The sequence below is a fragment of the Mustela nivalis genome (genome assembly GCF_964662115.1).
Source record: "Mustela nivalis genome assembly, chromosome: 7".
In the NCBI taxonomy this organism is placed as follows: domain Eukaryota; kingdom Metazoa; phylum Chordata; class Mammalia; order Carnivora; family Mustelidae; genus Mustela; species Mustela nivalis.
The window spans coordinates 28,599,632-28,613,238 of record NC_139026.1 but is presented as its reverse complement, the minus strand read 5'-3'; the positions used below and the strand labels follow the sequence as shown (position 1 = coordinate 28,613,238).

General features: G+C 34.6%; 1 long non-coding RNA gene across 1 annotated transcript in view; it reads left to right on the top strand.

The window, feature by feature from the left end:
• LOC309868668 overlaps positions 1-13,607 on the top strand; it is a 289,626-nt gene that overhangs the window by 86,266 nt on the left and 189,753 nt on the right. The gene's annotated exons all lie outside the window — the stretch shown is intronic.

The window sequence follows — 13,607 nt, the reverse complement described above, 5'->3', positions numbered from 1 at the left end:
TTTATTAGCTCCTGTCACATATTAGCTCCTGTCTTCCTTGGCTTTCCTTTTGGTCATGGAACCTTTATCCTATAGGTGATCTAGGGTAGGTATGGAGGTATGGTTAGGGCCCCCATTTTCCTAGACTTTTTTTTTTTTTTTGTCTGAAGTAGAGCTTCTTTTATAATAAGTAGGGTCTGGGTGGGTGTGGAAACAGAGTTTTAGTTTTCTTAGCTGTTCCCACATCAAATAAAGTTTTGGAGTTAGGAGGCCTGAGAAATACCAGTGAAGCTATGGCCTTAGACCTAGAAGTGGAGGGAGAGTGGACTTCTTAGTTCCATGTGCCAAGAGTAAAGTTTCCATAATCTGAGCTGGTATAGGTTATGGGGAAAGGGAGGAAATAATGGCTTAAATGTCATAGAGTCTCACTGTTCTTACCAAGATTTAATATATTTCCTTCAGTGATATTTCTCTACTTTTTGTGTGCTAGTAGGACAATATCCAGAGACTACCTTTTCATGGTTTTTTTAAAATATTCTCTCCAGTTAAATAGTTGTTTTATAGGGCAGAGGATCTGTCAAGCTCCCCACTCTATTACAAATTTGGATGTTTTCTAACTACTTCTTTTCCAGGTTAGTAATCTGTTTTGTTTTATTTAGTTTGATATTAAACCTGTGTATTTATTTCATAATTTCAGTTATTATAATTTCTATTTCTAGAAGGGTTCTCCCCAGAAGAACTTTCTGGGCTGAAGAAAATACTCTATAGACTGTACTGCTTATTGCAATAACCTTCTACTCTATGTGACTACTGAGCTCTTAAAATATGTAGTGTAACAAAGGAATTGACTTTTCTTGTCTTTCTTTCTTTCTTTCTTTCTTTCTTTCTTTTTTGTCTTAGAAAGGAATGGACTTATAAATTTTATTAAAAAAATCTTTTTTTTTTGGTCTTAGAAAGGAATGGACTTTAAATTTTATTTAACTTCAATTTAAGTTCAAATGGCCACAATTGGCTGCAGTTAACGTATTACAGAGCAGAGTTCTAGAATTGACCTTATTTTTTAAAAAATGGATTCCAGTTCTCTGCTGAAATTCTTAATCTACTTCTCTATTTTATTCAATATGTTACAGTAATTTTATTTTGTTTCTGTAAGATTTTATTTATTTAGAGAGAGAGCGTGTGGGGTAGGGGAGTGAGAAGAGGGGGGCAGAGGGAGAAGGCAAGAGAATTTCAAGCAGACACTCTACCCATCACAGAGCCCTATGTAAGGGCTCAATCTCATGATCCCAACAAGGACCTGAGCTGAAATCAAGAGTTTTATGCTCAACCGACTGAGCCACCGAGGAGCCCCTATTATAGTAATTTTGAAAATTGTCTAAATTATCTGTTGGTCTCTTTCTTTTCCTATGGTTTTCTTTATTTCTTATATATTAGTCCTCTTTTTTTATCATGATGGGTAACTTTTTATTAGACTTATTAAATTAGAATTGTAGACATAAAATTGTAGAAGATCTAGATGATATTATCCTCTTGTAACAATACTGGCTATTTTATTTGGGAGACAGATTTCTGCATTTAGTACAAAGACATTGGTTTTATAATTGGCTATAGCATTTGCTAACTTGGTGGCCTCAAGCTTATCATGCAGCAACTCTGAACCTCAGTTTCTCATGTGCAAATAGCCCTAAATTCAACTTTCTTAAAGCAAAGTTGTAGATGTAAATAATCACTTTCTGAAAGTTTTGTGAAGTCTACAAGGTAATATGAAGATGAAATTCCTATTAATAATCCATTTATTCTGCATATAGTCATCAATATTTTTATAGATTCTTAAAAATAGAAACAGGATTTTGTTAGGTAGAAATTGTTCTTGCTGTTACAAACAAGTTACTGTGGGTTGACACTGTTTTTGAGTAGTCCATGATAGAGAAAGGCAGTGAATGGCAATGAATGGTTACAAAATCAGCTATTAATTAATGGCCTTATAATTGCAAAGTGGGAACAAATTTAAAACTCCTTTTAGTTTGTACTCTCTCATGCGATTTCTTAATAATAGGAAAGAATTTGAATGTTCCCAGAATCCTAGGCCAAGTCAAGTTTTCTGATACACCCTGAAATTTCAAGTTATCATGAGAAACTTTGGTAGAACCAATCGCACCATTTTTGTTTATTTTCAGAAAGTTAAAGTGAGATTCTTTTTCAATGGGTATCCACATTTCCTTACTCCAAGCATTCCAGTGTAGCACAAAAGAAGGATTTTCTTATCTTGCATTTTATTAAGAAGGAAAAAAAATCCCTTGTACTTAAAGCATCTTCTTCCTGTAAACACAATAATTAGCTTCCTATAATGCCAAATAATTTCTAAATATCTGGATAAGATTAAGAAATTTGTTTTGCCAAACTTGTGAGTTATTCTTCCCTTTTATTTCATTTTCTACACTTAAACCAAGAATTTCTTATTACCCACTCAAAAACTTTTGCATTTCTGCCCTAAATTCCAGTAATCCTTGGAATGCTTTGACACCATATAGTATCTGAATAGATCAGTCTTACCTATGGTATATAAAAGTTTTTACTGTAGAATGATTTTTATTTTAAAAAACTTTTTTTTTCAAAATCAAGTACCTATCATGTTTTTTTTCAACTTGATTCTGACAAATAACTGATACTGACCATCCATTGTTCTTCGAAAGAAAAATGATTCCCTATTAGACAGACTGCCAAGTTAAAAATATTTTAAAAATCTGTTTAAAGGCTCATTTCCTTTCCTATCTTCTCCACAATGTGTTTAACGTACTTGATTTGGGCAATAACACCCAGTAGTCAGGGAAGACAGAAACAGCTACCTTGATTACTCCCTTGGCATGCTTATGCATGAATGGAGACTTGATGCATGAACAAAAACACTTCAAGGTCACACTCTTGATCTCCCTCCAGTTTTTTTCCCCCCTCTTAAAATTAAACTATGATGCTTCCTCTCTTAACAAAAAAGCAATTGAGATATCAAAACATGATGTTTTCACAAAGCTTAACCCAAACAGCTATGTATAGATAAAGTTCAGCAGCGGGGCAGTGGTTCTAACATTGGATAAATATACCAACTATCTCAGGCAGCTTCTCTCTTAACAGCTGTTTAATTACTTCTCTTCATTAATTGCAGCTTCAGAAAAACCAAAGAAAACATGCACACCCAAAACCCTAAAGCCAGCAACCTATTTATTACGGCATGCCTTTGTGTTACTACTTTTCATCATGACACCTATCAGAGAAATATATAAAACAAATGCTTGGACATTACAAATATCCTAGCAATAAATTTGAGTTAATATACACTCTCTAACTATAGTTACTGCAACTGGAAAGACTCATTTCTCTCAGCTATTATTTCTAATGCTGCTAAAGAGATGCATTTGGGGAAACATTTATCAGAAGCACTAAATCAGCATTACAGATATATGCCAAGGGACCAGATGAAGCTATAATTGCAACCAATTTGTTTTTCAGATGAGGTTTTTGTTTTTGTTTTTTCAGAATTGACGGATAGCCATATTTTTAAAGATAATATGTTATCTGTCGTGGATTAACTCAGGAGAGTGATACAAATATACTCTAAAGCAGGAAGACATGTTGGTGAGAACAGGTGTATATAAATATATATAGGAAAAAATGAAATAATAAAAAGGTCTAGTTCATGCTTGAGACTTACATAATAGCCCTTCAAAGTGGCATACTGGTACAAGTGCTAGGCTCATACTCAGGAGGCCTGGATAATGAGGATGTGTCTTAAACCAGGGCCTCTTAACCTCATATGATTTACATTTGGGGATGGGTAATTCTTTGTGTGAAGGGATGTTCTCTGTATTCTAGGATGTTTAGCATAGCATATAGAACAGCATAGTGTATAGAATAGCACTGGCTTCTACCCACTAGATGCCAGTAGCAGCCACCCTGAATTGTGACCATCAAAAATATTTTCAGACAGCCAGATAATCTCTGAGAGAAAATTGCCAGTTGGTAAGAACCATGGGAGTTAAAGAAGGCAAGGGGATAAAAACTCTTTGGTCCATTTGACATTATATGATAATATCTCATCTAGGAAAATTGTGGATTTTTGTAAGCCACCCATCTATTTCCTGATGACTCCTTTATCTGTAGAAATACCCCAAGCCTCAAATCTCTAAATTAATGCTCTCTTGACTTACAGGAAGTCCAAGTTTTTATTTCCTCTTTGCAGACTTCCTGAGTAATTTCTTGGAGGGCTGAAATTTCTAAGAGTACTTAGATAGGCAGAATTCTGACAGATACAAGTCTCCTTGTGGTTCCAGCATCTTTCTGTTCCAGTTTCCATTCTCCCTGACCTTTGTTGCTCAGGGGTTGTTGCTCACGTGATAGCTAGTGTTGCCAGAGATATTCTCAGTTTTCAATATTTTCTTCCTCTGGCCATAAATAAAACAAAACAAGAAAAAGTTTTATTTTCTTTATATGACTAGTCTTTTCAAATATTTTTTCATAGCAGGCAGGTTGGGTCCCTGGTAGATTCTTTATTCTACGTCCTTCACTTTCTTAGAGTTAATAGGCCTCCAAGAGGCAATGTTAAGGAGATAGTGAATCCTAGTCTCATACTCTCCCTGGAAACATTGCTCTTTGCAACACAGGTCCTACTGCTCTCTTGTATACTCTATCAGACTTACTTTTACTTGACTATTGTCCCGTAGAGTCCTATGTTCCACACAAAGCAAGATCTATTATGGGAAATTGATTTCTGTGCCCTAGAACATTCCAGGGCAGTTAAGATGTGGACTGACCAACTTATGAATGGTTAGAAGATGGCTCTGCTCAGGAGCAGAGAAGGAGGCACCATAGGTTAATGAGGTTTAGTTTCCAATTCCATCTAATAGAATTTTATATCTGATAGAGCTTCAAATATTCTGTTATGTATTTTTATTTTATAGCTGGTAACTATTATTTTTTCAATAGTTTTGATGCAAATTATAGATATGGCTATTATCCCCTAATTAATCTATGAGTTTTATAATAAAATTGGTTTTTAGCTTGACATATTTCTAAATTTATCTAACAAAATATTTGGGTGAAATGTTGAAAAATGTAGACAGTTGTGTAATAGTGTAACATTAACTAAAATTCATGTTTGTCAAAACTGTGCCCTTATTTTGAATGGTTTCATAGTAACTGAGATATTGTGCAAATGGTGGACACAATTCTGATATGCTTGTGGTTCAGTTAGCACAGGATGGAGAAAAGTGAGGACTGCCTTATTAAATAAGAATAATGATGGAGGACTTGTCTGGCACATATTCAACATGTGATAAAGCATTTGAAATGAAATACATTAGTCCTACATAAGAATGAAGTTCTGATACAGAGGAAAAATTATAGAGAGGCATCTCAGTAAAAATTTACGTTTAGTGTATTAAACACAGATTTTTATTATTGGACTTGGATTATACATTTTGTCATCCTTAATTCCACAGAAAACCTTCTTTTATCTTAACCATTTAATCAATTAATACATTTATTGATGCATTATATAATAGATACCTATGACAATGCCCAAGCCAAGAATGAGAACAGTAGAACAGTACAATACCTTACCATAGGTACTGTTTGAACTTGTCTTTTCACTTAACATTATATTATTATTATTACCATATTGTTAATAATGTATGTAGCTATAGCTCATTTACTTTTCCTACTATATAATTTCTTCTTTGTGAAAAAGAGCAGTTTATTTGCTCATTCTCTAGTTGATGAACATGATTGCTATCATTTATTTTTCTTTACTGTGAAGAACACAGGAAGCTGTGAATTCTCCTACACACTCATCCAGGTTGCACATATGTAACATAATAGTTTACTGTAAAGCTGAGGTTCTTTAATTATTTATGGTTGGTTTCTGTATGCATTATGATTTAAGGATTTGATTTTATTCTTTTATTCCATTTGGAACTAATATACACTGCTGCAACTCCTATGGAAAACAGAATGGAGCTTCCTCAAAAAGTTGAGGGTAGAACTACCATGTGATCTCGCAGTGCCATTTCTGGGTATGTATCCAAAGGCAATGAAAACAAGATCTAAAAGAGCTACCTGTACATCTGTGTTCTTTACAGCATTATTCACAATGGCCAGCATATGGAAATAACTTAAGTGTTCATCTATCTCTCTCTCTCTCTCTCTCTTTCTACACACACACACACACACACACACACACACACACACAGATGTGTGTGTGTATTCATCATATACATAGGAATATTATTCAGCTGTAGAAAAGAAGAAATTCTTAACATTTGTACTGACATGGATGTACTTTAAGGGCATTTTACTAAGTGGAATAAGCCTGACAGGACAGATACTGCATGGTATCATTTACATACAGAATCTTAAAAAACAACAACAATAACAACAACAACCAACAACATAAAGGCCAAACTCATAGTAACAGAGTAGAAAAATGGTTTTCAGGGGAGTGAGGAAAATAGAATTTGATAAGAGGTTATTAACTTTCAGCTATAAGATGAATAATTAGATGAGAATCTAATGTAAAAGATGGTAACTATAACTGATAACACTGTATTGTATAATTGAAATTTGCTAAGAGAATAGAAATGAAATGTTCTCACCCCTCCCCCCAAAAAGATGTAAAATCATGGATGTGTAAACTAAATGGGAGGAATCCTTTCACAATATATACATACAAAAATAAGATCACTGCATGTACAGTTTAAATATCTCACAAGTTTATATGTTAATTATACCTTAATAAAACTGAAAAAGTGCATATAATATAAAAAACCTTATTTGTAAGACTTAAAAGATACAAAAGAACAACTAAGAAGGAAGATTCTAAAACATCAATAAAGCTATCTTTGGGTAACTTCCCCTCAAATTTCACTTTCTGCAATGAGAATGTAGAAAAATAAATATTGCATACTATTTAAAATGACAATGAGAGAGGATAATGGAAAAATGATCTACGTGAACTTTACCTGATTCCCTTTTGCCTACTACTCCTACTCCACCTGCTTCTCTTGAACTTAGGATCTATTAAGTCTAACATCTAGCCAAAGGCAAGTGAACTCCTTCCTAGCTGGTAGCTTTCTGATCTAGCATCTTCCTGGTAGATAACTGGTATAGCACTCTCCCCTAAGCCAATAGAAGAGCTCAGATAGCAGTGTCTACAGAGCCAGCACACTATTGAGATTCATGGACCCTTGGGAGCAAATTCTACATTGGTCCTACATGTCAAAACCTTCTCTCCTTGATCTTAAAGATATTAATGTAGGAGTTGATGAGCAGTAAGCTGAGGTCTTCCTGCTCCTGAGTCTAAGTTAATATGAAGTGGCTAGAAGCAGGGAAGTCTCTTGGTATGTGTGTAGAAAATAGCAGCTTGACTTCTACAACATTGCTTGACCATGCATGCAGGGAACAGTTACTCTGACATCAGTGTGTCCACTTAGAGTTCACCAGGACTCACACTTGAACCCTAGCATGTCGAAGAAAAATCACAAATTCTCCACTTCTCTGGGTGGTAAATTTTGAGGGGTGAGCTTTCCCTAGGTGTTGTAATTTAACATTTTGAGGGGCTATGTCGTAAACCTTGTTAATTCAGAGGTGAAGGTTAGCAAGCTCCTACCTTGGACTTAGACTTACCCTGTGTTAAAACTGACATTTTCATCTCCATATATTTGGCTCCTGGTTAAAACTCCCAACTCGTTCTCATTGGAAAGAGAAGGAAGAGGAAGGGAGTATTACTTATAAACCCTAACAATGGCTCTGTTAATAGTTTCATAAAATTAGAAATACATTTCTGAATAAAATTAAAAAATAAATTCTAGTTAAGAAACACTCCCAGGGTTGCCTGGGTGGCTCAGTGGGTTAAGCCTCTGCCTTTGGCTCAGGTCATGATCTCAGGGTCCTGAGATCGAGCTCCTCATTGGGCTCTCTGCTTGGCGGGGAGCCTGTTTCTCCCTCTCTCTCTGACTTGCCTCTTTGCCTACTTGTGATCTCTGTCAAATAAATAGATAAAATCTTTAAAAAGAAAAGAAAAGAAAGAAACACACTCCTGGGGTGCTTGGGTGACTCAGTCCATTAAGCGTCTGCCTTCAGCTCAGGTCACGATCCCACCGTCTTGGTATCAAGACCCACATCTGGCTCCCTGCTCAGCACGAGGCCTGCTTCTCCCTCTCCCAACCTCCTGCTTGTGTCCCCTCTCTTGCTGTGTCTCTCTCCGTCAAATAAATAAAATCTTAAAAAAAGAAAAAGAAAAAGAAAGAAACAAAAAAGAAACACACTCCCAGATAACCCTTCGATCAAAGGAAAATTGCAAACTCCCCATAAGAAACAATACTTAAGCCCATGAGAAAGAGTGAAAGCAATACTCAGAAACATTTATGGCCTTAATTATTAGAGAAGAAAAATGTAACAAAATAACTCAGTAATCACCCAAAGAATTCAGAAAAGATAAACAAAATACTTAGGAGGAAACCAGTATGTGGGTGTGGCCATCTTTTGTTTTTCTGTTTCCTTACCTTTCCTGTGAAATCCCTTTATATCATGTCCTCTTCCTCTATTCACTAAGCTGCTTTAAAATCTACTCTGGGATTGGAGTACAGAGTAGGAGTAGAACTAAGGGGCAAGACAAGTTGTATGATTTTATCTTGTGTTGGCTTGTGTGTCTATATTCAAAGAGTGGCTTTTTCTCTTGAGGGGCACTCTGTAGGTTTTCTCCACCTGTAACTGGGGATATTCCATCTTGGGCAGTCAAGGTGACACCAACTCACACTATGGCTCCTCATGGCCATTTTCTCAGTTCAAGTCCCTTGACTCCTCCTTTTAAAATACTTCAAATTTGTGTTTCTGACCAGAGACCCCATTAATTCCATTCATTTAGCTTCCAGGAAATATAAATATAAATATAAATATAAATATAAATATAAATATAAATATATATATATATATCTGGCTCCCTATACCATCATGATAGCTTCCTCATTTGGTCTTAAGCAAAGGGAAAACACTTGTTTCCTTCCAATGGAACACTTGTAATACCCATCATTATTTTCTCTTTAAATTTTTACTACATTCTTAGCCTTCTTATAGATAGTGGATGCAGATAATGGATTAATGTTTATTGAACCAGTTTTTGATACCTCCGTTTTAAGTCCTGCACAAGAAAACTGCCACTTTGATTTAGAATGTGAGGGTAGCACCTACTGTTCTTAGAGCTGCAGCCTCGGCCAAAACTGTAAGCAGGAAGAGTCCCATGTGAACAGTATGCAAGGAATTGGAGTAGATTATTTTCAGAAGAACATATTGAAAATTTCAACGAAGTATGAAAAGATGTTCAAACCCATGAGTAATATAATGTGTTGTTATATTATACTATTCATACTTTTAAAATTTAACAGGTGTGATTAACACTTATAAGGATATCCTCATGTCTTGCTGATGGAATTGTGAATTCTGTATCTCTTCTGAAAAGCAATCTGAAACTTATATTAAAAATGTTTTAAAAACTTATATCCCTATTGACCCAGCAGTTCTACTTTGGCTTTATATCTTTTTGTCCTATAAAAATGAAACTGCTGATGTGTATATACATTATCATGATAAATGATATGATACAAATTGATCATATATATACCATCAAGGATGTGTATTCCAGCATTGTTCAGGATGGCAAGGATATAAAATAACAATAATTAATAAATAAAAAATTAACTAGCAATAATGGAAAGGCCCTTAATAGAAGAATGAATGGTTGAATACATTTAAAGTGCATTGTATACCTGAAACTAATAGAACACTGTATGTTATACTGGAATTTTAAAAATTAAAAGAATTCACAATAAATAAACAAATAAAATACTTTTCAACTCTTAAGAATAGTAAATTAAAACTATACTAATTCCAGGGAACCTGGCTGGTTCAGTCAGTAGCATGTGCGACTTTTGATCTCAGGGTTGTGAATTTGAGCCCCACGTTGGGTATAGAGATAACTTAATGAAATCTTGAGAAATATATATATACTAATTCCCTTGTTGGTATTCACTATGGGTAATTATTTAGCAAGAAAAAGCAAGATCCAGAAAAATGTACATAATATGATCACAGTTTTTTGAAAAAAAAATGTGTACCTTTATTTTTATTTATTTCATTTTATTTTACTTTTTTAGAGGTGGGGGAGGGGCAGAGGGAGAGAGAGAATCCCAAGCGGGCTTCATGCTCAGCACTGAGTCCGATGTGGGGCTTGATCCCATAACCCCGAGCCAAAATCAAGAGTCGGACACTCAAACAACTGAGTGACCTAGGTGCCCCAAAATTTGTACCTTTAAATGTATTTTGCATTTATGTGTGTGTATAGGAAGTACATTATTATGAGAGCATGGAAATAAATATAAAGAATATATGGGTTACTTGGGGTTGTTGAGGAGGGGGATGGCATTAGTAGATCAAGGGGATAGAAAGTTGGAGGAGGCAAATGAGAGAGAAATACACGTATCTGAATCACATCTATGAATGTATATAAATTTTATATGTGTATGCAATAAATTAAGGCAATAAAAGAAAAATAATAGCACAGATCTTTGAATTTCAATAGGAAAACAGACAACTGAAATCCTCGGAAGAAGTTGAGACAAAACTTGTCAGCTCATATTCTCATGCAGAAATTGAACTTCCATCATTCTTGTCATTGGAAAAAAATTAATAATATAATAAACTGAGTTCAAGCACAGTCAATATGAAATTTAATCACTAGGCATAATTGAAGATACAAAAATCAAGTCATGAAACACATAAACTGTTAACTTCAATTTTGAATCTTTCTAAGGCTCAAAACTTTCCAAAATAAATTACCTGTAGCAGAGGATTTGTTTGTTCACAACTATGAAGCCAAAACTAAAAAACAAGAAACAAACAAAAAAACCCACTTGAATTAATCAATTCTTGAAGCCTTAGTGTTTTCTTTCTCATGGCATCAGCTTTTTGATAACAACATTGCTGGTGATTAGTTGATTTCTGAATCCTGACTAAACTCAAGGAACATAAAAAACAAACAGGATATTCTTATTTCTATAGACAGAAAGTCTTGCTCTAAATAAGTGGTTCTCAAAGTGTGGTCCAGGTACCCTTGGGAATCCACAAGTGTGTATCTAAAGAGGCACACAAGGTGTGCCTTTAATAATACTACTGCGTCATCATTTGTCCTTTCGTCTTCATTTTCTTATAAGAATTTCACCAAGTTTTCCAGAGGGTACAGGATATTTGATATCACAATAAATGAAATTCAGAAGCAGATACTGGAATTTAACTGTTTTCTTTTATTTTAAATATAGTTTCTTTTCTTTAAGATCATTTATGTTAACTTATAATGGGTTTACAAGGGTTTAGTATTACATGTAATAATTATTAATAATTTTAGCATTAATATTAGTGTGATAAATAACTGTCATTAGATATAAATAACATAAACACAAACACTTTGGGATCCCAATATTTTTTGAGTGTAGAAAGGGCCCTGAAACAAAATGTTAGAAAAGTACTACTCAGAAGCCGGAGTGTTAAGATTTCCCCTTTTGCACAAGACTGTCACCATTTTGGAGGGAATGTTTTATGAATGGAAAAAGTGGGAATGCAAAGTATAGTTAGATTTATATGCCATTCACATAATATAAAAGCAGTGAAAAATAGTCAACTTCATTCATAAAAAAAAGACATCAAAATAAGATAGCAATGCAATAGACTGCCATTTTTTTTTCAACTATATGATTGGCACTCTTATACACTATTTTTGGAAATGTAAAGTAGTCTAACTTTTGGGGAAGAATGTCTACCAAAATACAATAGTTTTTGTACTTTAACTGAACTATGCTCCTTTTCTTTATGCCACCTATAAATGTGTTAATGTTTTTTGTTTCCTTTTTTAAATTCAAGTGTAATTAACATACAGTTTATATAAGTTTCAGATATATAATAAAATGATTCAGAAATTCTATACATTTATCAGTACTCATAAAGATAATTGCACACTTTTTAAAAAAAAATTAAAGGTTTTGTTTTATATTTTTAAATTTTTTAAATTTTTTATTGTGTTAGTCACCATACAGTACATCATTAGTTTTTGATGTAGTGTTCCAAGATTCATTGTTAATATATAACACTAATGCTGCATACAATATGTGCCCTCCTTAATACCCATCACCGGGCCAACCTATCCCCCCACCCACCTCCCCTCTAAAATCCTCTATTTGTTTCTTAGAGTCCAGAGTCTTATGGTTCATCAACTCCACCGATTTTCCCCCCTTCATTTTTCCCTTCCTTCTCCTAATGTCCTCCATGATATTTCTTATGTTCCACAACGAAGTGAAACCGTATGATAATTGACTTCCTCTGCTTGACTTATTTCACTCGGCAAAATCTCCAGTCCTGTCCATGTTGATGCAAAAGTTGGGTATTCATCATTTCTGATGGTTGAATAATATTCCATTGTATATATGGACCACATCTTCTTTATCCATTCGTCTGTTGAAGGGCATCTTGGCTCTTTCCACAGTTAAGCTATTGTGGACCTTGCTGCTATGAACATTGGGGTGCATATGACCCTTATTTTCACTACATCTGTATCTTTGGGGTAAATATTCAGTTAGTGCAGTTGCTGGGTGATAGGGTAGCTCTAGTTTTAACTTTTTGAGGAACCTCCACACTGTTTTTCAAAATGGCTGCACCAACTTGCATTCCCACCAATAGCATAAGAGGGTTCCCCTTTCTCCATAGCCTCTCCAGCATCTGTTGTTTCTTGCCTTATTAATTTTTACTATTCCAACTGGTGTAAGGTGGTATCTCAATGTAGTTTAATCCCCTTTATGTCACCCATTTTCCCCACCCAACTCCCCTCTGGCAACCAGAATCTTAAATATAGATAACAAACTGGTGTATTTGTTAATATTGACTCAAATTTGTAATAATTGTCACAACCATATTCAGTGAAGCACTGTTTGTAAACTCCTCCCCACAAAAAGGGAAAAATTGAAGTGTTCATAAATAGAAGAAATGTACAATAAGTTATGGAATATGCATTGAAATACTGTGAACACATTGGTTATATATTGTAGAATCCAGTATACAACTATTATGATTATTGTATTTCAGATATTTAAGTAAGTTCTAGAACAGTATTAGTAGTACCTACTACATATGTTTTTAGAGAATAAGTATAGGACATCTGGGTGACTTATTCAGCTAAGCGTCTGCCTTTGGTTCAGGTCATGATCCCAGGGTCCTGGGATCAAATTCCCGCATTGGTCTCCTTGCTCAGCAGGGAGCCTGCTTCTCCCTCTGCCTGCAGCTCCCCCTGCTTGTGTGCTCTCTCACTCTCACTGACAAATAAATAAGTAAAATCTTTTAAAAAAAGAATAAGTATATGTACAGATTTTAGTATGTGAATAATGTGTGTGCAGGGAGTATGAAGGTAATACTGGCATATATGTGTTTGTGTAACTATATTCAAGAAAGATACTCAGTAATTATTAATGATATCTAGCAGTGATAAAGATCGGATCATAGGGGCTTTTCAATTTTTAGTTCCTGTTTATCTATCTTTTTTG